Source organism: Amblyomma maculatum, chromosome 3 (genome assembly GCF_055883805.1).
Source record: "Amblyomma maculatum isolate TAMU_Amacu chromosome 3, ASM5588380v1, whole genome shotgun sequence".
Classification (NCBI taxonomy): domain Eukaryota; kingdom Metazoa; phylum Arthropoda; class Arachnida; order Ixodida; family Ixodidae; genus Amblyomma; species Amblyomma maculatum.
Window position 1 is genome coordinate 39,646,210 of NC_139346.1, and position 27,114 is coordinate 39,673,323.

Consider the following 27,114-nt stretch of genomic DNA (forward strand, 5'->3'; position numbering starts at 1 on the left):
TTTCTGCCAACTGGGGCCTGTCTGTGCCACATGAAGCTGAACAGAACAGAAGACTCCTTTCCAGGTCTGAAGCCACAAATGCAGTCTTGCTTTGCAATGAGTATCAAGGTAAGAAGATTCTGTTTAACAAATGCTCAACTTTGCTACATATGAAAACAATGATAGTGAAAGCTCATTACAGTAGACTCTCATTAATTCAAACTCGAAGGGACCCCAGGATTTTGTTTGAATTATCAGAAGTTTTTGTACATACAACTCTGGGCAAGATGACAGAGCACACTATGACCAGGCATCTATTTGAATCATTTTTATGCACTTCCATACCTCAACTACACAAAATAAACAAGCAGAGGTGGAAGGTACACAACAAATTTATTGGTCATCATCTACTGTTGACCAGACCTTTTAAAAAAATCGTGAATGGTCGACTGCTTCCGTTCTACATGAGCTTTCAACACAAAGCTCTCTATGCCCGTGAGAGCAGCCAGTTCATTTTCAGAGTTTTCTGTTGTCATCAGAAATTGGCAGACTTGAGCAATGTGATGGAATGCCTGTGCAGATGTCACAGTGGATTGCTCTTGCAACTCCTCCTCACTTTCACTACTGCATTCTGGTGGCATTACCTCCGCTGCCAAGTCATCAAGTGTGTCCTCCCTGCACACACACAGGTCATCATCAGCAGCTGCATAATCGCTGAGGTCGGCAGCTATGTTGTGCACTTGCAGAGCAGAGAGCACTTGGTTTGCATCGTCGCTTTGCAGGCAACCTTCATCTTCACTTTGCTGGCAGTCAGGCAAGTCACTGCTGCAGCCAGGGATGCAGAAGGCGTGCTGAAAACAATTTCGAATTGTTGTTGGCATCACAGCACTCCATGCAGCAGCAAGCATCCCCAACGATGAATGCAGTGTTATGATGTATGGCATTGAATTATCCATACACACCAACATTCTCTTAAGTAGCAGCTTCCTGTAGTGGACTTTGAGGCATTTTATTACCCCTTGATCCAGGGGCTGGAGGAAAGCTGTTGTATTGGGAGGCGAAAATTCGAGGCGAATTGCTTCCAGCCCCTCCACTTCGCCATGTGCAGGGCAAAGAGGCCAGTCAGAACTGGGCATGGTCTTACTGATTGGTTTCCAATTGAGAAAGAAGTGAGGCAAGGCTGCATACTGTCGCCCTGCCTATTTAACCTATATGCAGAGTGCGTCATGAGGAAGGCCGGTCTGGACGAGTCTTCAGCTGGAGTGAAGATTGCTGGAAAACGTACTAACAATCTTAGATATGCAGATGATACCACTTTAATGGCAGAAAGTGAAGCGGAACTTAAGAGACTTCTGATGCGCTTACAAGAAGAGAGTGAGAAATTTGGGCTTAAACTGAACATTAAAAAGACAAAGAACATTATCAAGTCCTGGAGTATCAAGGGACAAGAAGTGGAAGCGGTGACAGATTTTTTTCTTCTTGGGCTCCAAGATTACACCGCAAGGAGACTACAGCCATGAAATTAGGAGACGCCTGCTTCTGGGAAAGAGAGCCATGGCTAGCTTTGACCGCCTAGTAAAGAGCAGAGACATTAGACTGCCAACCAAGATCTGTATAACTCGTGCTATGGTCTTTCCAGTTGTGATGTATGGATGCGAGAGTTCGACTGTGAAGAAGGCTGACCGCCGAAGAATTGACACGCTTGAATTGTGGTGTTGGCGGAGACTCTTGAGAGTTCCTTGGACTGCCAGAAGATCAAATCAGTCGATATTGTCGACCATAAACCCTGACTGCTCATTGAAGGGTCAAATTCTAAAGTCAAAGCTCAGCCACTTTGGTCATCTGATGAGAAGAGAGGAGTCGCTGGAGAGAGATTTGATGTTGGGAAAGGTTGAGGGTCACCGGAGGAGGGGTAGGCAGTGAACGCGATGGTTAGATGGCATCCTGGAGACGCTGCAGATGAAGTTATATGATGTTAGAAAGATAGAGACCGGAAAGCGTGGCATTATATGGTCCATAGGGTCATGAAGAGTGGGACACGACTGAATGACTGAACTGAACTGACTGTTATTAGTTCGTATTAAGCTTGTCATAATATAATTTATTGTTTGTTTTTTTTTGTCTAGTCTAATGTGATTGCTGGCAGGAACTGCCCAAGTTGGCAGGAGCTGCCAACTTGGATCTCTCGTTTCACTTGGGACGATTATGTCAGAATCAGCCTGCTAGGACTCTGGCATTCACGTTACCCCTATAGGCCACTAAGGCACGTTCATACGACTTGATTAAAGCGGGGCTTTAAATGTGGGCTGAGGAAGAAAAAAAAAGAGAACACGCGGTCACCCGCAGCTAATGCTTGGTTCAGCAGCGTTGAATCCTTGTAAGTTCATTTTTTTTTATTTCGCGAAAGTCATCCATCAAAAGGCTTTTGCTGCTGTCGTGTGTTCCGATGATTTTAGTGGCAGTGGGCGCCACCCGCCTCAATCGCTCATAGCATGATAAAGCGTGCGTACTGAAAACGAGGCTTGCACAACCGGTCAAGCACTGGCACTCTGCCTGCCAGGTCGCCCCCCCCCCCCCCTCTTCCCCTCCCCCTTTTTATTTTAGATCTAATGTCAAAAGGTAAACACACCATGATGTTATCGCTGCGCAGCATGTTAGCACACTGCCAAGAAATGCGTTGCATTGTGGAACACGACTGCGCAAAACGAAGTGACGCGCCAACAACCGACGTCCCTTTTTTTTCCAGATTCTTAGGCGAAAATCAGGGGTGGGTGGATTCATTATGCGAGTGGGTCGTTACGCGACTAAATACGGTACACTTACCATAATGCAAATGGTTTTTGTCAGTTTTTTCAAGGCCATTTGATAATTCGAACATTCAAACTTTTTCTCCCGGTCCCGTGCAGTTCGAATTAATGAGCTTTTACTGTATTGTGTATTTTTTGCAAGATGTACTGACAGGTTATTTTTTCTGTATATTAAAATCTTTGAGCCTGCAAGCCTTGCTTCCTATGTATTTTATACCTACCATACAAACCACACAAAAATAGATGATGCAATTCACGTTAAACTTTCCAAATGTTGTTGTCGTTTTCTGTGGGGTGACAAATGTGGCACCGTATCTGGCCTTTGAACTTTTTATGTGACACTTCGGTGCTCCATCAATCAATAGGTACGGCCTGGTCTCTGTCACCATTTTCGTTGAAATAGAGAGCTGCTAGAAGGGTACTAGAAAAGTAAAAAAACATGAATTGAGACGTATCGCACGCTATCACAGTGATGCAAATCTATTTTGCTTCAGTTATTGCAAAGCTCAAAAATGACTGATACTTTTCTGCATCTGTTCATATTGTTACGTGCTTTGTATGCACGGAGGGGGTATATACAGGGATCGATCCAAACAGAACTGCGGCGAAGCGTACGAACGTCCCTCTGCCCTTACCTCTGGAATGAAATTGCTTGAGGCGGGCTACATGCACCACCTGAGACTGCCGTGACCGTCGACCATTCGCAGTTAGGCATTCTATAACATAATTCAGATCGCTGATGCGCTCTAACATAACAAACGGTTCGGTGTAGTGTAACAGCAGTTTTTGACAAAGACCACGCTTACGGAGAGGTGTCCACAACCACACATAGTCACCAGGAACATAAGAAACTTGTTGTCGGGCGTCGTATCAGTTCTTGGAACGTTCTTATGAAGATAAAATTCTAACTCTGGCCAGCTGGCGAGCTTCTTCAGTTCTGCAGAGTGTGGTAGCAAGAGAAAGTTCGTCATGAATGAACATATGAATGACAATATCTAGTCTTACCGAGCCTTCATGCCTTCATTTGTGAATGCCGTAGATTTGGGGGCGAATGCATTCAACACACTATGAAAGGACTCCAGGCCGTATGTCTGGGCTCGTGGTGACAGCTTTTGAATGTCTTTTACAAGCAGTGGTGAATTTACCACGGCCTCCACTTGCTTGTATGCAGGGGATTCTGGAAGAAATGCTGCACATGATTTTCTTTTGTTAGGAAACTGAACAAAAGTGAACATTCAACATTCATGCCCAGCGGGGTGATGAGAGCTAGCAGTGACATTTTCTTTGAACGGTTTCGATTATATGCAGTAGATCTCTGCTGGCAGAATAGGTTTGGTACTAAGAGCCCATACAGTTGTACTTACCAGCAGAAAGCCATGCAGAGCTGGTCAGAGGCCCATGTAGGCACCTCGGATAGGGCTGTTTGTGTCCTTCATGGATGTTTCTGATGTGGTTTAGCATATTCTGCCATGCTGCCTGCAGTAGCTTGCCATCACCACCACAAGTACAGGCACACCAGTATACATGATTGATAATTGGTTGCCTCCATTTCTCTACATCTGTGCAACCAGATTTTTTGGAAGTGGCCACCAGTTTTTTCGGGATGCCTGAAAAAAAAAACAAAAAAAAAACACTCAATTTTCTTTTTTCAATGGCAGCTTCAGCTGTTTTTGTTGCTGCAGAATGCAGTCAGTAGGAAACGCAATAGGCTGGAAACCACCAAACATGGCAAAAAATAGAACTTGAGTGCATTACAAAAATACAAGAGGGTAAATATCTGTTTGTCGCTTCTGCTTCACATTTCACAGCTTTCCTACCAGAGACAGTGCTCATGTTACAAAGTGGTAGCGGCTAGATACATCAATTCATAAGGAGCACGGCACACTTGATTACAGCCGTGTGTAGTAGTATGTAGCTATTTTGGTGATTGCAAGAGGAAGCATGCTCTTTGACGCACAGTGCTATATAAGTGTTATGTTTCCGCTTTTTAACAAAGAAATGATTCCCCCGGTTTCCTAGACTTTTTTTCAGTATTAGGCTGATGAGCTGAATCTTTCCTGTTTTTTTATCTCACTTTGTTGTCACTGTTCAGGGCAGCCGTGCATAGCACAGTCAGCATAAATATAAACGGAACTGCCTCACTCTAGCTGCAAAAAAATGTTCTTCTAGTTCAGTGTTTGATGATTATCTCAAAAAGCAAAGAAAGTTGGTAAGAAGATGTGGGAGGAAGGAGAAAGCTGTTGCTTATCTAATGTTTTCAGTTTACTCCTAAACTGAAAACTGCTGCAGTATACCATCTCATCATAGTAAAATTGCTTACTTTCTTATTCATTCCAAAAGCAGATGCATGTTAATACCATGTAAACTTTACATATTCATTTTCATTCACATCACAGCATTCACTTCATCATCATCAACATCCAGATTATGTGTACCCACTGCAGGGTGAAGGCCTTTCATATATTACTCCAACTAACCCGGCCCTGTGCTAGCTGCATCCACCTGACCCCAGTGAATTTCTTAATTTCATTTGTCCACCTAACTTTCTGCCACCTCCTACTACTCTTTCCTTCCCTTGGAATCCAATTTGTTACTCTTATATACAATCGGTTATCTTTCTCTTTGCACTACATATCCTGCCCATGCCCATTTCTTCTTGATTTTCAGCACGCTTCCTGTGTCTCAACGTTACACCTGTCATTTTGCATTACATAGCTTTCTGCGCTGTCTTCAGCTTAAGTAGAACCCTTTATGTTAGCCTTCACGCTTCAACCCCATAGGTGAGTACCAGTAAGATACAACTGTTAGATACATTCCTCTTGAGAGACATTGGTAAGCTGCTAGTCATAATTTGCCAGCACTTGCAGATTGTTCTTCGTCCTAATCTTATTCTCCTGGTTATTTCTCTTTCATGGTCCAGATCCGCAGTTACAGCCTGTCCTAATTATACATATTCGCCAAACAGTTCCATTGTTTTCCTACCTAACATAACGTGTTGTTCCTTCCCGAGGCTGTTGAACATTACCTTTATTAATTTTCAGGCCTACCTTTCTGCTTTTCCTGCTTAGGTCATCAATAATTCTTTGCAGTTCATCTCTTGAGTTACTTAGCAAGGCAATATCCCCACCGAATCACATATTACTGCTGCATCTACCTTTATCCTTAACTGCTCCAATTCTAAGTCCCGAAATAGTTCCTCTAACAAGCTGTGAATAGTACTGGGAAGTTTGTGTCTCCTTGCCTAACACCTTTCCTTATAGGAATTTGATTACTTTATTTATGCACAGCTATAATTGTTGTGCAGCCACTATAGATATCTTCCAATGTTATCACGTACAGCTCATCTACAACCCGATTTCGCAGTGTTGCATGACTGTGGAGGTTTTGACAAAGTTAAAGGCTTTTTTCATAATCAATGATTGCTATTTACAGGGGTTCATTACATTCCGAGCATTTTGCTATCACCTAGTTGATAGTATGTAAAGTGTCCTTTCCGAAAACTTGCTTGACCGTCTGGCTGATTGAGGTGTAAGGTTGCCCTGATTTTATTAGCAATTGAATTAGTAGATACCTTGTTTGTAACATATAGCAAGCTGATTGGTCTATAATTTTTCAAGTCCTTTTGATCCCTTTTCTTATTTTCTCTTTCTTAGCATTCATACACTTCATGACTAAATAGCTGTTGGAATGCTTAAGTATATCTAGAGTGGTCAGTAAGCCTTGTTTCAAGGTATTTCCTTTATGTGTAGCAGCACTTGCTGTTTCTGCTAACAGTTACAAGGCACTAGTAATCCTTCAACTACTGAGATTAGTTGGTTAGTTTTGCAACACTTAGTCTGCTCCACTCAACATATTAATTTGAATAAAGTGAAAATGTCTCCCTACCTTTTGCTACGTGCCAAACATCAAAGTAGTGAGTAATGGACTGGTGCTGCTGCATGTGCTTTTTAATTCCCGGGTGTATGTCAGTTATCAATGACTGAATTTGAATTCCAATGGCCGAAAAAAATCCAAGGCCTCTGATAAGGCCTTCTTTTTCCATTTGGGCACTTGCTTTCACTGCATCTGTCTGAAAACCAGAGGAAACCAACTGTCATCACTACACTACTGCCAAGAATAAAAAGAAGAAATAATAAAAATAATGCAAAGTCATTACACTAAATTGCTGAGAACTTTAAAAAGTGCGGAGCTTATTAGCACTGTCATGACTTCAGTTCACTGTTTAAAGCAATGTGTTTGTGTACTTGCCTCTCCAACTTGCACTTGTTCAGTATGTAATATTTTTCCTAAGCTGGGGCACAAAAATGAATATGTGAGGAATTTTGCACTGTAGCCGGGCGAATCGCAGCATCCATCACCACACAGCTCCACTTCGCTGTCTTCTAGAGATGCCAGCAACTTTTCCTGATGCTCATTCCAGACCTATGAAGAATGCAGAAATTGGCTTCAGTTGGACGCAGAGTCTTTTTCCTCCACTTCATGGGAGTAACACATGGCATTTCATTTCAAAACAGTAATCAAGTGCTTAAATTGCGCTTGGCTTGCCGCACTAGGCTGAGCTGATCTGTTTCATGAGAAATCAACTAATCAGTAGATAACAATAAATCAAGACGTGAGAAAGACCTTACAAAACGTTCCTCTCAGCAGAGAAGGGCATATTTATAGTACCCGTGGAACCGGTTGGTCAAGAAATTTTTGGGGAGACATTTTATTTAAAGTTACCACGCACAATGTGCATTTAAAAGATATGGATGACAGGCATTTTGAATGCGTATTAGAAATTGGCTATTCGGCCAAGCCTGGGCACAGGCCAGGCCCGCAATGTCAAGTCCGAGCTGGGCCCGGGTCCAGCAAAACAACAGTTTTCAGCCGAGGCTTTCAGGTTGGCCCGAGCACCTGCAGTTCTCTAATCCAGAGAAGAGCCTGCAATCTGCAGGTTCACTTCATGCAGCTTACCCTCACAGCCAGTTACAGTTATTGACAGCAGTTTCACTCCTTCGGCCTTTGAAAACTTTGGCCATTGCCCTTGCAGCTTTATTTCTTATAAATATGGCACACTGCAGTGGCTACCAGTGAAGAAGCTTTTGCATTAAAATATTATCTTATGGGTGAATCTAGAGTAGTACACATTATGTCTGATGGCCTAATACGGAGAGTGCATTGTCATATAATAAACATTTAGTGAATTAAAGTCTTTGCGCTAACTTGAAATTGCACTGAATGCGATGAAGTTAAGCAGTTGGCTGCGCGCAACTTCGAAATTGGTTGGAATAATGTTCATGTCCAAAAGTAACCATGCTTTCCGCAATCATTTGATAATATCTGAAAGCAGGCTCACTGTAGGATTCATGGCTTGTGAGTTTTCTTCGTGTTGTTCATTGTAAACTAGGGTTGTTTATTGTGAAAAAAGACAGGTTGCACACTTACCATGTTGACTGCAGGGAAGAGGTATGCCTTCTGGTAATTAAAGAATGTCTGTTCACTAATTGATTTGATTTTCATTAGCTGCATCATCCTGAGGAGTTTTGCAGCACTTGAGCCGGAAAAAAGCAATGCAGTGGCAAGGTCAATGTTTCCTTTTGGCTTCCTTGCAACAAGTGGCTGACTGGACCAAAAGTGTGTGTGTCCGCAGGGGCATTCTGTCTTTGCACTAATGCAAGTACCCAGGTAGGACAGTGTTACATTGCAGGTACGGTGGAAGCAGGTCGAGAAGACTTTCAGCAACACCATTAGACAAGCATGGGCAACTATATTGTAGCTGCTGTTTTCAGCATCTCCAGTGCTTTCGCTGTCCCTGTAAAATAAGTTGGCTTTTGTAAATTCTGCAAGCTTTGCAGAGGAGTACACTGTTCAACTGTTTCTTTATGCTATTGGGCAATATATGATTTGTACTGTTAACAATGACAGCTTTCCCACAAAGATCTTATAGCACTCTACGTAACTATCATTATTATGTAAGCTTATTGACACTAGCTTCTTCTCTTAGTGTGAATACATGTGCTTATGTCCATCAGTTCTTTTACACCTATCAAAAGTGAAACAGCAGGTTGTGTTTTCAGCTAGTAATTTCAAAGCACAACTTGGTGATGTATGGTCATCTTCATGCGGTCTATTGTACTTACTCATCTTCCAGTGTGTCGTCAAACGTCCACGTAGAATCATTTGGTTCATACATGTCAGAGTCACCACTTTGGACGTGTACTGGTGAAACATCAGGTGACACCATTGGGCTGGACTGTGGTTCATCCAGGCAAGGACGGACTACCTAGCAGAAGAAACCTAGCCGATTAACCGCACAATCGGAGTTTTGGCATTGTGACGTGCATTATTTTTCTTGGGGGCATTATTATGTTCCCAGAAGAAGTAGGCTGTACTTGCAGAACTGCTGTCCCCACGATCCACTGAGGGCTGCTGCACACTTGTTCCTGATTGTATGGAGGGAACTGCGCCTGGGAATAGTTGGCGATGCATCCGGGGAACTCCGAAGATCTCTCTCACGGACGGATTGTAAACATAGTCTTCCATACGAAAATGTAGAGAGCACAGCTTTGCATGCAGTGGCGCAACGCCTCTCCGTTTTCGTAGCGGCACCGCATTCAACCATGTCGAGCGCCGCGGCTCATCTCTTGGCACCTTATGGTAAATGACCTCAACGGCAGTGCCGCTATCTCGCTGTGACACGGCGCGGCTGTTTGGACAGCCTACGACATCGCATTGCCCGGCCTTTTTTGTTGTCGTAACAGCAGTTTCCATCCAGCTGAACGGCGTTGTACTGTTGTGGATCAAAAAAGGTGATATCGGCGACGCAGTGGGGATGATTACGACGTACTGCCGTCCGTGCACGTTGGATTTGAGCATTGCACACAGAGGCACTAAGCAGCGCGCAGTGCTTGAGCGTGATGTAAACTGCTAAAAAGTCCACGAGAATACTTTGCAGGTGCGTGCAGAGTCAGGATCCTCGATCAGCACTTAGGGTAGGTGCATTTGCTGCTCCGAGCTCGTATTTCAGGCGCCGCGGGTTAAAACGAAACTATGCACGAAGTGGATGAGGCGGACCCACGCCGGAACATAATCGAAACTGAAGTGGGCACCTGTGGCGCCACCAAGTATATTTTTATATTCGTCTTGCAACATTTCTGTTATCTTTTCGTCGTCGTTTACGTGTGATAAATGCATGTTATCATGTTCGAGAAAAAACCTACTACTGCATTCAAACGTGCAACGTAATTCGCATTTGTCAGCCTCCGGGATCCCTAGCACGTCACGTGAGTTGTAGTTGCGAGCCTCGGCCGTTTCGGCTGTGGCGGCGATACCTGTATTTCTGTTCTTCTTCTTTACTACCTTATAACAGCTCTGTTTTCAGTAAGAGTGGTCTTTTTGTAATCAGGGACTGGCATTCTATCGATGCAAACCCACTTCCTCTCTTCAGTGACCCTTTAAAGAACCGCGGTAAGTAAATACCTGGTCATCCAACAGCTGCCACTATGCCACTGGCATGTTATGCCCCACCTAAAATAAATTGTAATATTAACATCATTGATAAATTTCAGAATTGCTTTTGATTTGGTGAGCCTATTAGTGCAGCAACTATATTTGTTGCTGCATTGTATGGTAGGGTTCTATGAAATATGTAAAAATGGCTTAATATTGCAACTAAAGGGAAATATTCCCCTGTACGCTTTGCAAGCTCTACGCTTTTGTACGCTTCTTCACTGCACTGAACTCAACATAAATGGTCTTTTTTTGATAGCGAGTTAGGCGCATTTACAAAGTTAGTGGCTGATACTATGAGTGCTAAGATAAACGTGTAGCCAGATCTTAAAACGTTTGTCATAAGTGAAGTGTTTGAATGCTTTTAGTGTCTCTTTTTGTACCTTTATAATATACACAGCAAGTAATAAAAGATAGTTTTTTTTTTTTTTTTTTAAGTCGATATTTATTGCCTCAGGGCATCAGTAGGTTATGAGATGAAGGATGAATAAATGATTAAATGAATGGAAAAAGGTTGGCTGATTTTATGAAGTCCAGAAGTGAGCGATGATGAGGTCCCTGCGTGCAAGTGACGTATGAGGCAGGATTGGTTGCTGAAAGGCCAGCTATTCTCAGGTGCCGGATTCGTGTTGGCTTGAGTGGCTTGAGATAGGGTTCTTTTGAGCATTTAAACAGCACCCTGTCTTAATTGTGTCCAAAACAAAACATGAAATTTGTTTTGTTTTGCTTTCTCGGTGCCTATCATAGAGTATTTGGCAACAAAGAAAAGTTTTGTAATTTTCATCCTCCTATGTGGTAACACTTTAGTTTGGGCTTTTTCTAGCATTCTTGTTTGTTGCCAGCCGCATGTTTTTTGTTTTGTTTTTTCACAGTGCCGTAACAGTTTTCAAGTGATAGACTATTTTTCAACCATAGTGCCGGAGACAAGTTTATGACTACCTAGAAATGAAATGTCATTTGCTCAAAGGCAACCTCGCCCTAACGTAATGAGACAGCGGATACACGGGTGGCAGCTGCCCATATTGCAAAAAGAAAACAAGAAAGTGAATGTATTGCACAAAGATGTCTTGACATTAACACAAAGAAAAGAAAAATGGCAGGCTTCGTGGAGCAACGCAATAAGCAACAAACTGCACATCGTGACACCAATAATCAAAAGAACGGAAGCCATGTACTCATCAGAATTGGTTCATCGAAGTAATGCTATGTTGCCTTCACATGGGGCACACACATCTGACACACAAGTTCATTCTTAAGATGGAAGATAAACAAATATGTGAAGGTTGTGTAGATGAGCTCACGATAAGCCACATTTTATTGTCATGTAGAAGACATGAAAAACTTCGGAAAAAACACTTGGTTTTACATCAAACATAGTTCATTCCATCGGATATTTCTCTTATGAGAGAATGCACTTGTCGATATGTCCTGTATTATAATTGCTTAGATAAAATAATGCATCTAAACAAACATATATGTTGTTTTAACATTCCATAAAGGTAACACTATACACCTTGTGTTTGGTGCATGATAGCCTCAGTTGCTTATGCACCATAACACCAAATGCATCTTCAAGCATGTAGTGCGTCAAATGGCAGCATTGCCTGCAGTCAGGCTTGTGCAAGTCACGTAAGTAGGCCAGTTCACTTTCTCACCAGGATTGGTTTGCTGTGCCACATTCCCAGGAACTAATAAGAGCAGTAACAAAAAAATATATACATTTTCACCATTGAGACCAAGCTCCTCTTTTACTCTTCTTCTCTTGGGGAACACATAACATTTAAGTCCGTGGTGGTTGAGAAAACATTGGGTCACTCAGCTTGGAATGACCCTGAAAATTGCAGTTGGTTGCCAGTTTTTTTGTAAGTGTTAAAGTATGGCTTGAGCACTTACAGAAGGCCTGGCATACAGTGCTTTTTTTTTGCTTTCTATTTCTCACCTGTTTTCCTGTGCATACCGTCTATACAAGACACGATGCGGTCCTATTGCTTTCAACAGCTGTTGCTGTGGCGATGTCATGATGACAGTTATGAAATCTGCTGTATCCAGTTGGTCGGCCTCTTCCCTGTGCAGGTCATCAGCTGTTACTTTATTTTTATTTTTGGAAAACAAGACGAGGTTGTATCATAGCCTTCATTTTCTCAATCCACAAGAGGCCACTTGTGCAGTCATCGTTGGGCAGGCGCTTTGAGTGGCTAATTTTGAGTGGCCAGCATGCCGAAAGCAGTTGGCAATCGTTTCGCTTTTCACATTGTCCCATGCCACTTTAAGCATCTGGATTGCTCCCAGCAAGTTTTCAAGTCCTGCTTCATATGAAGCTTCACGAGAAGAGTGTCAGTCAGTCTCCTCTTGTAAATTGCCTTGAAGGCCCTGATGACGCCCTGATCTAAAGGCTGCAGCTTAGCTGTAGTGTTAGGTGGACGAAAGCGAAGTTCCATGTTATTGAGTGCAACATCTGTGTTGTGTGCGGTACAGTTATCAAGAGGACGCACACTTTGCGACCCTCGCGCACAAGCTCGCAGTCCCAAGCATGCAGCCACTTCGCGAAACGTTTACGTGTCATCCAACATTTCTATTGGAAGCATACTCTACGGGGAGTATGCGGCCCCCTTTCATGCATCTCGGGGGTTTTAAATCTCCCGATGACGAAGGGTCGCAGCTTCACACTGCCGTCCATGTTGGCGGCAAGCAAAACAGTGATCCAGGCCTTTCCTTGCTTCCCGCCATGGCACGGCTCTCCACGCGCGTCAAGGGTATGTCTGGGTATAATCTGCCAAAATAGGCCTGTTTCGTCCGCATTGAAGATGTCCTTGGGCTGATATTTTGCAAGGATTTGTGGCCACTCCTCTTCCAACCACTTTTTGATGCTCTCGCAGTTAACCGTCTCAGTTTCGCCAGAGATCATTTTGCCTACGATGTCTTAGCGTGCCTTGAACCTTTGCAGCCATCCGGAGCTGACGACGAAGTTTTCGGCATCGAGGATACAGGCAAAGTCTTTCGCTTTTTGTTGAAGCATCGGTCCGGACACCGGTATGTTTCGAGCTCTGACGTCCAAAAACCATTTCTAGAGCGCCTTCTCCACGTCGCCGAACGCAGGGGGCTGAAGATGCTGTGCACTTGTCCATGTGGTCTCTTGTGCTTGTGCCTTGATGACAGCTTTGTTCTTGAGAATGGTACTCAAAGTGCTCCTTGGAATGCCAAATAAGTCCGCAAGAACGCACTTATTTTCGCTGTTCTCTACACGCTGGACTATCTCAAGCTTGGTCTTTAACGTCAGTGCTGCTCTTTTTTTTCACGTTCACAGCCATCACAGCACTACGCACACCCGCGCACCACACTCGACACAACCACCGACGCAACCTCCACAGAACGCTACCACGCTACGACCTACAATGGCCACGCCGCTGCTAACACTAAAACACAAAAGACGCAAAAAGGCAAAAGCGAAACTATTCGATTGTGCCACTGCCACCGCTGCTGAAGCGGCACTGTCAGCGATTGTGAGATGCGAACGATTTCTTTGGCTGTCTACTCTCAATGCCAACGTGGCATCTGTGGCGCTGTCAGCGCCTGCGAGGTAGTCCGAAATGTTTGCTATGCCGCATAACACACCTGTAGTGCAACGAAGCCTGCCTCCTGCTAATAAAATGAGGTAGTGCTCAGCGTCCCGAAGTTCGTTTTATCCGTTTTATACCAAACCGCTTTCGCTATAGGAAGTTAAAAATACATGTGTTTGACAAAAATGCTTCGGACCAGTTCTATATACTCAATAATTTGTTTTATGCGTGTCGTTATATCGAGGCTTGACTGTAGTAATGTCATATTTGGGGAATGCTTATCCATTAGTATCCATACGCCTGCAAAGTGCAGCTGTGCAACTTTTTCACAAGCTCTAGTTGAGAAATTAGTCTTCATTTGTGGCTTGAACCTGTAACCATTGCTGGCTTGAGGCATTTACACCCCCAACTCAGCTATTTTGACGCAAATTTCAGGACAACTTTAAATTGGAAACTCTGTCTGCATTGCACTTCTTGGTAGACATACTGCTGTGCTGAGGTGGAGGAGGAGGAATAGCCTTATTTGGTGTCCAGCAAAGTTTAAAGGGACCAGGTCTAGGTCTCCCAGGTGAGGACGTTGAGACCTTGTCTCTTCGCCGCCACGAGGGCCTGCTGGACGGCCTAGATCTCGTCGCTGAGGCTGGAGCTGCGCAGAGTGGCGAACCACCTCGACGAGAGGGTTTCGGGATTGCTGCCATTAAATTGTGCCTTGCGCTCCCATAGTCTGTGCAGAGTGGCGAACCACCTCGATGAGGGGGTTTCGGGATTGCTGCCATTAAATTGTGCCTTGCGCTCCCATAGTCTGTGCTGAAGTGTTACTGTGTTTGTCTTGCAGACCTTGCATCTGTTGGTGTCATATTTCGAGTCAAATCCTGTTGTACTGCAGCGAGTTTGGGTACATATTTGTAATTGCCTCCACACAACTTCCTGAGCTCTGCATAGTTTGCTGCTAGGCAGAGGGAAGGTCCGGTGGGCCAGGTTTTGGTTTAGTCATTAAAGCTCGTCAGCCTTTCTCTTCCCCCTTCGCCATGACTCTCTCCGGCATGGTACGCGAGACCTTGTGCTACGGAGTGAGCGACTTCGTTGAGGTTGGTGAGATGCGGAGAGACATTCCCCATATGTGCCGGGAACCAAACTAGCTCGACCTTATTGTCCGGTGAGAGTTTCAAGTCCTTGATTATTTGGCAGGCTTCCACAGATATTCTCCCCTTGGCGTAATTCTTTACTGCCGTGCATGAGTCACTGACGATCCCGCAAACGGTATCAGATGTAGCAAGTGCGATGGCTAATTCTTCGACCACTGCATCATGTCGGGACTTTATGCTGGCAGGCTGGACAAGCGTTCTGGGAGCGATGACCGCAACAGCATATCGTCGATCGTCTTGATACTGGGCAGCACCCACGAAGTGTAGTTCCCTCGCTTTTCCATAGTTCCGCAGCAGGGCCGCTGCTCTGGCTTGTCTTCTGCCTTGATCATACTTCGAGTGTACGTTTCTTGGAACTTGTGTGACTCAGATGCCGTCCCGGACATTCCGCGGGATTACCTTCTCCCCGTGTTGACGGTGGTAGTGAATACCAAGCCGCTCAAGTATGTGTCGTCCAGTTACGCTTCTGCGAGTTTGCCCAACATGTTGTGGATTCCTATTTGTAGCAGGAGCTGTGGGCTAGTCGAATCTGGCAGTCCAAGCGCTGTCTTGTATACTCTGCATATAATTACGTCTATTTTGTTGTTCTCTGCCTTGTACCAATTGTGAAAGGCAGCCACGTAGGTTATGTGGCATATAACAAAGGATTGCACGAGTTGTATCAAGCTTTCCTTCCTCATGCCACTTCTCCGATTGGTGATAACCCCTTTATAAGAGACACGTACGGGAGAGTAATTTTTGTCTCTTATATGAAAGGTCTCTTATAAGCAGGGTACCATGTTTTTATTTTCTAATCAGCCCTTATTTCAAAGTAGGTACCCTACGACTAAAAAAAGCACAAAAGACTGGTATAGCCTGTTGCAAAAAGTTTATTATCATTTGGATTCATGTTGTCATCTGCTAGATCGACAGCCACACACTGAACACAATCCACATTCCTTCCACCACAACTTTCTCACACTACTTTGCGAATGAAAAAGTTCTTAATCTTGCTCTGTTTCGTGGCTGCATTTAGAGTGTCAGCTTCTTCCAGCTTCGTGACAAGGCCGTGAGCCCACTGGGCCAAAGCTGTATGTGATGGCGCCCGAGTACTGACATGACCTCACCAGAAGTCAGCGGTGGGGCAGAATCAGTTTCATTGTCATCCGTTGCACTATCCTCCTGGTCCTCTTCCTGCACCATTCTATGTTCTCATCAGTGCGGTCTTCTGCAACAGGAATATTGTCGTCGGCTTCAACAAAGCTTTGAAATGTGCCGCACTCTTCAAATTTACTTTGAATGATTGGCTGAGTTCCTGGCTCCTCGACTCTGCATTCCATGTCTTCATCTTCAGTGTTCCCTTCCTGTTGCAGATTAAAACCCGTGTTTCGGAAGCACCCTCTCACTGTGCTCGTTTCGATGTCACTCCAGAGCCAGTCAGCATTTCAATTGGTGTCCTCACATTGATGGTTGTTTCCCGCTTCTGCAGTATATCAAAGAGCAGTCATTCAACGAGCCACCCTCTGTAGTTGGTTTTAACAGCTCTTATGACCCCCTGATCCAGAGGTTGTAGCAGAGAGGTGCAGCCTGGAGGGAAGTAGCTGAGCTGAATAGCTTTCAACGGCGGGGTTTTCATATGTGCCGAACAGCTGTGCAAAAACATCAAGATCTTCCTGTTTTTTCTTGCCATCTTCTCATCAAAGCTTGTCAGCCATTTATTGAAAATGCCTGCCATCATCCATGCAGCCTTATTAGCTGTGTACTCCACATGAATGGAGTAGTTTTTTAAGCATCTTGTGTTTTTAGCTTTGCCAATAACCAAAATTCTTTCTTTCTCAGTTCCGTCCACGTTAGATAGCTGTAAGGCGCTCTTTGGACTTTTTACCTCCGCTGCAGTCTTGGTTTGCGAAGGCAAACATTTTGACGGGGAGCATTTTGAAAAACATTCCCGACTCATCAAGATTATACACATCACAAGAAGATTATACACATCACAAGTCTTCCATCCGCTTAAGGGGAGACGCGGGTCGAAAAACGGCGATTTTCAGTAAAAAAAGTCACTTTTGTGATTTTGACTGTTTCAGCAACACTGATCCTTCCTCTTTAATATATAAAAAAATCAGAGCCGAAAACAGTCGCGAAATCATTTAAAAAGTCTGTTAAAGCACGCAAGGTGGCTAAAGAAGGGGCAGATACGACCCATGTTCAAGCGCGTGACGCGTCAAATCGCGGCGTCGCACGCCACTGAAATTTTGCAAGGCGGCAGGCCTACGCTTTTTCTCCCTAAAGCTGGCTTTGCCGCTTCACAAACCCCCAGCAAGTAATTAAAAAAAAAGGTTTCGCCGCCCAAACCTAGCATTTTCACTGGCCATTTAAATCACGTGGTGCGATTTCGACCACGCCATTGGCTGTCAGTGTGGGAAGCGGCCATAGCTCGTCTGCTCTTCATGCGGCGCGTAGCTCGCTGTCACGCTTGCCCGCTAGTTTTCTCTCGGCGTGTTTTAAAAATTTCACGCATCTTCGTGCTCGTCGCTGCGATAGAATTCGAGAAGAAACGTGACTTTCGGTGTCGAAAGTACCGATCAAACCACGCGTTCAAGGGAAGTCACCGGCAAAGTGAAACGGCGTACAGTGGAGACGTCCGCGGAAGCTAGGCCTAACCTCGGCGGAGGCGACACTTTTGACAGCTCGAAGCCGGCCGGGCACTGAAGTTTCAGTGACAGCTTAGACGATTTCGTCAGTGCATTGGATAAGAAGATAAGGATCTTCGAGCGTTGAGGAGACCTAGTACGGCGAGTGCCTTTATCGGCGAGATCGGTGCCACGAACGCACTGGCGAGCGAGCAGCATGTCGGGAGCGCGGACGGTGCTAACTTTCCGTTCGCGAGTTGGCCAAGAAGTGAAAAGCACTCTCGTCGTTTCTAGAGCTGCGTTGCAGCAGTGTAGCGTGTGCCACGTCCGTTGTGTCGTAGTCGTGCGCGGTGTGCAGCTCCGGTGGACGACGCCCTTCAGCCAGCCCGAGGGAGATTTTTGCCGTGAACATCAATGCAGGGGTTGCGGCGCTCGTTATTGGTGCTGGATACAACCAACTTTCCCGATTTTGTGTGGTTCTTGGTTTGCCGAAACAAGTGCACCATAAGGAGTTTAATGCCATAACAAAAAATGTGCACCTTGTGGTTACAAAGCAGTGGCTGACAGAAGCAAGGTCTCAGCATCACTAAATAGCCAATAAAGCACGCCTTGAGAATGCTGCTCACAATGTCACTGTGGGAGCAACATATGATGCTGGTGAATTCTAAAACTGTGCACTGTATCATAATACCCTGGCCTGCATTGTGTGCAATTTTCATGCAGATAGTGCTGCTACAACAGCAATAAACAGCTTTTGTATCTTTAAATCGCATTTTTCTCGAATTTGTATTTTGGGCCGAATATGAGTTTTGTGCACAATATTTTATGTCGTTAATTTAGTTCAATCAACACCAAATTTGGCATGCATAATCTTTAAGATGTGTAGAATGCAAGTATCTAGGTTTAAATGCAATCAGCAGTATTTTTGGGCATGCAAATTTAAAAAATTATCTGGTACTAGCCACTAAAAACAAGGCACCAGATATAAAATTGTCTCAAAACATTGCATGCCAAGGGAATGTTGCTATGTTGCTTATTTGCACTCAGTGGAGTGTTGGGGACAAGAAGAACTAGTTGGCTCTGCCCTACCATGCTTGCTGCTGTGTACAGCAGCTGCACAAACATGCATTGTTTTTCACTTATGCATGGCATTTAGAATATGAAAACATTAAGCTATTTTAAAACTAAAAGCATATTTAGAAAGAGGAGATCAATCTCTATAAGTGGTGCAATTTTCATTCACCTAGCATCAATATTAAGAAAAAAATGTTTTCGAGTAGCATCTCCCCTTAATAAAGACGGCAACGTCTCATTCTTCCATTGCCTTATGCTGTTTTTGTTAGCAGCGTTGCTCTCACCGCAAATAGCTTTGTAGCTGATACTATGACAATGCTTGAATCTGTCAAACCATCCTTGACTGGCTTCAAATTCAGTGCCAAGACCGAATGCAAGCTGCCTGGCTCTGGCTTGAATTAATGGCCCACTGAGTGGAATGTTTTTGCTCCAAGTGTCTTGAATCCAGAGAAGAAGTGCTTATTCTAGTATGGGATGGGACGACTTACGCAGCTTGGACCTGCTTGTCCCGGTGGATGCTTCTTTGATGATATTTCCTCGCCGAGTCCAGATTCCGCTGATCGTTTTGCGTGACAACCCAAACTTCCTGGCGACATCTGCTTGCTTCATCCTGCAGTTGAGGTCCGCTATGATGTCCAACTTTTTCGCGACCGTAAGGCTAGTATGGCACTTGACTGAGCAGTCTGCCATGCTGATCAGGCGCCTGGTGATGTAGTAGCAGCCAAGCAGCCAGGTGACGGTGGTGAACGTTGCACAACGGTAACAATGGCAGATAAGCTCAGTTCACGACAGTTCTAAAGTAGCAGGAAAGTTTCAGTGATGCTAACGTCGATGCTGCTGTCTAAAAAACGTGTGCGGCCGCTTCAGCGCTGCTTTTCTGGGCTTGGCTTGGCTATTGCCTCGCTTTCATGGCTTGTTCGCGCCAACATGGTGCCAACTAAGACGCCAGCTGATCGCCTCGCTTGCATTTGGCAGGTATATTGGTCATTAACGAAATGCAGCGTGAGAGATAGCACCCGCTGTGCGCTTTGCCTATTCACGAGGCTTGCGGACAGGACACCTGCGATTCTTGATTGGGAGCTGTGCGAACGAGAGAGCCACCTCGCGCTCCCAGTATCGTTGCCTCGGGCAGACGCCCACACGCGCGATCGCACTCGTGCTCTTGGCGGTAAGCTTGAAGTGCTTTTCTATGTTTCATTCCCATTGCAGGGGCTTCTCGTCAGTATTTTATAGCTGACTGATCCACTCTGTGTTTGCTGAAGTTATACTAAATAGTGACTGTGTACTTCTGTCGTCCCCCTTTGCTTCCACAATGGGCGCAACTGCGGTTAGCGACCGATGGCACTGCATCGAAAGTTGAAATGTCTGCTACAAGCTATATTGCTGACCAGAATTTGAGGATAACTTCTCCTTTATAACCGATTGTCTTCTTTGTCCGATGTCTGTTACAAAAAAGGTCAAATTATTGGGAGAGGTAGGGCAACCAACCAAGTGGGTGAAGAGTGTCTCTTATACCCAACTGTCTCTTACATCCGTGCCTTTTATAATGGGGTTCAAGTGTATTGCATTGGCAGCCTTGTGTATAAGCTTACTGACCACCTCGCCATTTACACCGTTGCATTCTATGATCATGCCTAGAACTTTGATATTTTTCACAATGGGGATGGTTCCACCGTCACTTGTGTTTAACCTGATTTCTTCATAATCTGTCTTCTTTGATCGGCTGGGGGGCCGTCCCTTGTACGTGGGGCGGTACGGCAGGAGCTCTGACTTCTTGCGCGAGCAGTGGAGCTCTGTATCACATAGGTATTTTTATACGACATTTATCGCTTCCTGCAGTGAAGATTCAAGCTGGTCGTCTCTGCCACGCTTGACCCATATCGTGATATCGTCGGTGTAGATTGTGTGATATACGCTTTCTATTTTTTTCGAGCTTATACGCAAGGCCAATCATTTCCTGGTTGAAGAGCATGGGCGAAATGTCTGATCCTTGCGGGGTGCCGGTGCTTCTTAGAATTTGCTCCTCAAACCTGATGTTTCCCGCTGCGAGGAGTGCCTTCTGTCATTGAGAAAATCTTGCATAATTATAGACTCTTTCACCGAGGTCCATGCTCGAGATTTGGGCCAGGATCGCCGAATGTGTGACCCTGTCGAACGCGCTTTCGAGGTCGAGTCCGAAGATGGCGTTGGTGGAACGGGACTTGTCCTCCAGTATCTGATGTTCGAGCTGGAGCATAGCGTCCTGTGTCGACAAGCGAGGCCAAAACCTGATGAATGGTGTGTGGTTAGGCACCTGTTAGTTCGAGATGAGTGTTTACTCGAAGAATTCATTTAAGAATTCATGCTCCATTACCTTGCTTACGCATGAAGTAAGCGAGATCGGTCTCAGATTCTCCAAGCTTGCCGGGTTTGGGGATGAGTACCATCTTCGCGGTCTTCCATTTCTTTGGTATGGAGCCCTCCCTCTATCGTTCATTTATATTTTCGATGAGTTTGTCCATGGAGTCGTCCAAGTTTCTCAGTCTTATCTGTGACCCCATTCGGTCTGGGAGCTGACCTACCATGAAGGTCGTGCAGGGCCACACAAATTTTTTCGTTGCTGAAATCTTCATCTTGCGAAGCATTGGGCCCCTCGTGAGAGCCTTGTGTGAGAGGGGGCCCCAGAGGGAAATACCTCTGTCACAGTATATTCACGCCTGTCTGCACCTAGTTTCTTCACCATGGTGTACAGCAGTCTGACGAGGCAGTTCGTTTGGTGCGACTTTGTGTTATCTAACAGATGTTCAGTAATTTCCAAGTTTGTTCGTTGTGTAACTGTCTGTCGACTGAGTTGCATATCTCTTGCACTGCTGTTTGTATAGGATTCGACACTGCTCCTAGACATTTCTGTTCAGTTCGGCAACCTTTCTTCGCAGTTTCCTGTTTAGTCGCTGACCTTTTCATCTTGCGAGGATGGACGCATTGGCTTCAATTAAATGAGTGAAACGACTGTCCTTCCTCTCTCTTTGGCGGTCATGATTGTCTTCGTGGTGCTTCTGTCTGGTGCCAGCGTTGAGTCCGCGCGTCCATTCATCGATATCGGAGATGGACGTAGAGTATTGCCTCGTCTTTCTGACTGACTGGAATTCTTCCCAGACTTGAATTCCTGCTTCTCTGATATGGGCTTATCAGAGGCCGCGAGGACGATCTCCAGAATTTTATAATCGCTGCCCAAATCAACCGCAGTGTTTCTCCAAGTGGCGTCTTTGGCGTTCTTAGTGAAAGTGAGATCGGGTGTGGTATCTCGTGTAAACAAATTTCCAGTCCTCGTCGGGTCAGTGTAGCTGAGAATTGCTACGGGTACTGCTGGAATACTGTTGCCACAATGCTGCTTATTCTACCTTTGAGGCTTGTGACCCTGTTCGCTAATCCAACCACCATCATATGCAAGTTCTCGATAGCACTCTGCACGCTAGTGATTGTGTCCTTGATTTCTGAACCTGGCCCTTCCTACTTCCCTCCGTGGTTGCTATGCTCGCTTTTTAGATTCGGGAGTTTCTAACTCCCTTACTGGGCTGGCAGTAGGCATCATTGGTGGGTTGTTTTAGGGGTGGAAATCACGGCCTGTTGACATTAGAGTGCATACGTTCACTTTTGAGTTGTTGTAACGCACGCATTAATCTTTGGATTAATTCCCGCATGACTGCGGTTTTTTTTTCACCATCTCTAGTGCCACATTCTCATCGGATTTCTTAGACTCTGGAAGTTTTACCAATACCTCTTGCTAGGCGCCTTTAGCCGCATCTGTCCAGCTCCCCTTGTCAACGAAGTTGGACAGCTGCCTTTTGGAAATGGACATGGACCTGGATCCGGGCCTGGACCTGCCTGGGCTGCTGCGGGATATGCTCCTTGTCCTGGATTTCGATGTGGAGCGGAACCGACGCTCCAAGGCTGGGAAGTTGCTGTCGTCGAGGATCTGTTGCTCTGCCGCAGCTCCTAAACGATGTAGGGGTCCTGTACCTGGCTCTACACGTTCTGTCAGTGATGAGATGTGATCCGCTGCACAGACTGCACTTTGAAGAACACTGGTGTCTGTTACCGGGATTGGGAATATTGCAGCCCCTGCATACCCTGTTGTCCAAATTCGGGCATAGATCCATTCGATGTCCGAGACATCTGCACTAGTAGCGGACATCTGTTTCTTGTATAACGTGCATCTGACAAGGGTTGCACCATACCTCACCATGCTGGGTACCTTAAGACCATCGAAGGCGATGACCACTGTTGTTTTGCCGGTTCTTTTGGCCACCAGTGCCAACGGGTTTTTTGGGTTGAAGATGCTCTCGTCGATTTTCTTGGGTCTGTTCACGAGGGGGAGTCCCCTGATCACCCCCCATGGTCGTATTGTTGAGGTCTGCTTCGTAGGTGTTAACATTATACTTTGTGTCATGGATTTGAATTTGTTCCATATGGAGGTATCTCTCTGCGTCTGCTCAACTTGGCGTGCTGATTATCACAATGTTCTGCTGCGTATACAGACATACAGTGTCTTCGTTTCCTTCTGCTTGGTTGACACGCGTGGCCTGAAAAATGGCTGCCATAACTGTGGTGCTACCGATCTTGAGTATGTCAAGACTGCCCACGGGTATGACGATAATCTTGATGTCCTCCTTTTGGCAGTAAGGGCATCCTTTGGTGAAACCTTCTCGGAAGCTTTCATTCCACTCACTACAACCTACATTTTTTGTTCTGCGCACCAGTCGTTGATGTGGCAGGGAAAACTTGCCCAGTGAGCATGCACGCGCAGTGGATGCGCGCGCCTGCGCGTCTGCTAAGCCCAGCATTTGTTGTTCGTGGTTGTAGGCCTAGTATGGCGCCAGCGGGGTTGTGGTAGAAAAGTTTTCGTAAACGTGTCGAAATTACTGACCCCATTCGAAGTTGGGTATCTGCAGATTCCTCATAATGTCATGGAGATGATGGTTGAAGAATGTTGGCGAAATTTTGTTGAAATCGCTGCAGAATCATGTGTCGAAGGCTGATCCGATCTGAGCATAGCCGTGCTGCACCTCGGTGATCGCAGCGACCTCTTCTGCTCAGGTGGACACTGATGAAAAATTGCTCTTTGATCAGAATCTAACATTTCCACTAACTACTTTAATTTAATGTTTTCACTATTAGTTGATATTGTCCATAAATTTGGCTAGGTTGAAATTTCCTGTGTAGGTGTGCTCAGGTCAATGCTAAATCTCCCCCTAATTAAGGGGAGATGAGGGTCTTAAAACTAACTTTATTTTTATGGCTAGAATCTCACGAAACTTTGCTTACAGATGTGGTTTCCTCTCCTGATTTCAAAAATATAATCATAATTGAGCTGGTGGTCTTAGATCAAAAGTTATCTAACAAAGTCTAGAACATAATTAGTGAATATCTTATGCAGCTTTAATGAACTTTTGCATTGCATTTCATTGCTTTTAAATACATGGATTGATAGCCAAAGACTTCTCATACCCGAGGACATCCTTCGTTTTCCTCAAACAGGCACGTCATCCTCACACGCATATTATGTTGAGAGTAAAAGGCTGCATTATTTGACACGAACTCATTAAGCTAATCTCAAATTGATATTTACTTATTGCCTAAACTAAAAAAATTAAAAATGTCATTGGGTACCTCATTTCTCCCTAAAGAAGATGGTAACAAAGTTATGTGAACTAAAAAGAAGTCATCAAAACCCTGTGTGAGACTTAAGATCGATCAAAAATATGAAACCGTGAAAGTGGCACTTGAAGTTTGACCACAGGTTATAACTTAAACAATCAGTAGCGTCACTGTGATATTTCTCACCAAAAATGACATGCTCTTCTCATTTCCAAAACTGTCTTTAGATTTTGAATATGTCAAATAAAACAAAATAGGAGAAAACAGTAACAGTGCCTTAATGCATGTCAGCAAGTGCACAAAGCTCAAAGCACACAAAGATAATGGTGGGGTGAAAGGGTATGAGATTGTGGCAAGAAAAACCATGGAACAGGACATGTCCGGGATGCAGTCTGCAAACTCAGTGAGATTGTCCAATGATAGTCCATGGTTGGGCACGAGCACCATACAGGCCGACAACGTCAAGCGTTAAAGGAAAAGCTCATGCTGGAAAACTTGGTCGAAGGCCTTGTTGCTCAGGAGCTGCTGGGACCACCATGGTAGCTGTGCTCCCCCAATTGTTCTGTGGAAATGAGCTTCTGCAACACTCAATGTATTGAGGTGGCTTGACGTTGGTACATTGGGTACAGCTTCTCATATGTGTGCAGTTGGAGAGGTTCGATGTCATGGTGGATTGATGAGGACACTACATTCTTGGTGAAGGTCACCACCGCACTGGCGGTCCATCCCAGTTTGCCTACATCCATTATCCTGCCATCGTTCCAGACACGATTGCCTTTGAGGGAGGCCTATGTCTATTCTCACATGGCTGATGATACCTTTGCAATGTATTTGGGGGTGCAAAGGGTAAGTGTGGCCACCCACCATGAAGTCATGGGACCACAATAGGCTACAAGGAGCCTCTTCCATCTTAGCACTGCAGACCATGACGCCCTGGTCCACCGCAGCCCAGCCCACGCGATGGTTGCAACCAGTGAAATGGATGTGTCTAGCTGCAAAGTGGCTAGTTCATTTTAGCATTTGGAAAACGCAGCATGGAAAGTTCTCCATGGGCGAACCTTTCACACTCAGCCATCTTGCAGCAGCTGAGTGGGAATCATGGCTGTAGTGCCATGGTTTACGCTTAGGTGCTGCAAGATGGCATTGGTAACATATTCCTTGCAAGTCTCGAATCTCGTGACTACTTCGGCGACAACGGATTGCACTGGAAATAAGGAGGCATGCTTCATTCGGGCCACCAGGGATGAAATGATAGGAGTGAGAATTCTCATTGGAGTATTTCCCTGTTGGCAGTGCTTCAGCAGCTTCCTGACGAAGAGGCAGATGAAAACATGTTTCAGCACAGCTGCAACATACCTGGGCAAGTTATAGCGATGCTTGGTGGGTGGTTCATGTTTAGCCAAAGCCTGGTTGTACTTGCACCGGTATTCTTGACCTTGAGTGTAGATACCATGGTTTGGTTCAGCATCTATTGATATCATGTAGTTATTGGTGACGAGCACAGCATTGTGCATCTTGTCGATGCCATCCTAGTGTGGTTTTATCCCCAGCCATGATGAGGTTTGTAATGAGCACACCAGTCAACTTTGTTTTACTGCTGCATTTCCGATGTATGTACTTCTGTGTGACAACATATATTTTCAAAATGTTCGTGCTAAGTGATGCAGCCCTTTTCTTTCGATTATGACGGCTGCTGATATGTCGCAGCAGCACACCTCTTCAAGCAGCATGGCCATTTCTTTGCAAAGCCGCAACTGCACCTGCGTCAGTCTTGAACATAGTACATGTGCGAAATACAGTAGAACCCCACTGATATGTTTTTCACGGGACCGTAATAAGAAAATGTAACAGCCGGGAAACGTAAGAGCCAGGAAGAAGGACAAATTGAAAAACGACAGTAGTGGGCAAATGAACACATGTTTATTACCATGCTAACGCTTAAAAAAGTCATGCAGCGTTGTCTGTTGCATTTTCTCGCGTCTTGTGAGCACAATTCGTTTTTCCAATATTTGCAGTGCCGTGTAGCTCTCGCGGTTGTCGCAAACATACCTTCTGAGACGGTCTAATGCCACTACAGCCGAAGTGAAGGTGGCTTTAGGCAGCGGCTCAACCTCCTCCTTTTCGTCGCTACTGTTGTAAGCATTGACACACTCGGCCACGATCTGGTCAATGGTCATCATCTCGGAGGTGACAACGGCGTCGTCTACAGAAGCATAATCGCTGTACACGATCCCGTAGGCACCAACTGCTTCCATGGCCGTGTTGAGTTCGCAGTCCGCGGTGCTTGCAGGTTCTGCTGCGCAGTCTGCATCACCGAAATGCTTTGCAAAACAGTTTTTGACTATTGCGGCAGTAACAGCGCTCCATGCTTTAGCCAAATAGTGCATGGCATCAAGAACTGTAATGCCAGTCGGCTGCTGCCCACTATCCACTGAGGCCAGGGATCGCTTCACTATGCACTTTCTGTAAAAATGCTTGTTGTGTTGGCCGGAAGATACACCACCTTGACGTTCCGCAGCGACGTAGTGTCTTTGGGGTGCACAGAGCAGTTGTCTAAAAAAAGAACTTTTATTCCCTGGCTGCCCATTTTCGAGTCCATGTAGGACAAGAACGCTTCAAAAATTGCGCATGTCATCCAGGCTTTGCTGTTCTTGTAGTGGCAGGGCAGGTACCGGATGTTTTTCAGGCACTGTGGGCTTCGAAATTTTTCAATGACCCACGGCTTCATCATCTCAGAGCCATCCGAGTTGCACCACAACAACACGCTGAGGCGTTTTTTTGCTGCTTTTCCCACAGTGGCAAGTTTAAAGCTCAG

The 27,114-nt window shown here is 45.2% G+C and overlaps 1 protein-coding gene across 1 annotated transcript in view; it reads left to right on the plus strand.

The window, feature by feature from the left end:
• Positions 1 to 27,114, plus strand: part of LOC146194603 (uncharacterized) — a 43,147-nt gene that overhangs the window by 13,651 nt on the left and 2,382 nt on the right. The window contains exon 6 of the mRNA XM_084597464.1: positions 1 to 27,114. This exon is cut by the window's right edge and continues 2,382 nt beyond it. The gene's annotated coding sequence lies outside the window, so the exon portion shown is untranslated.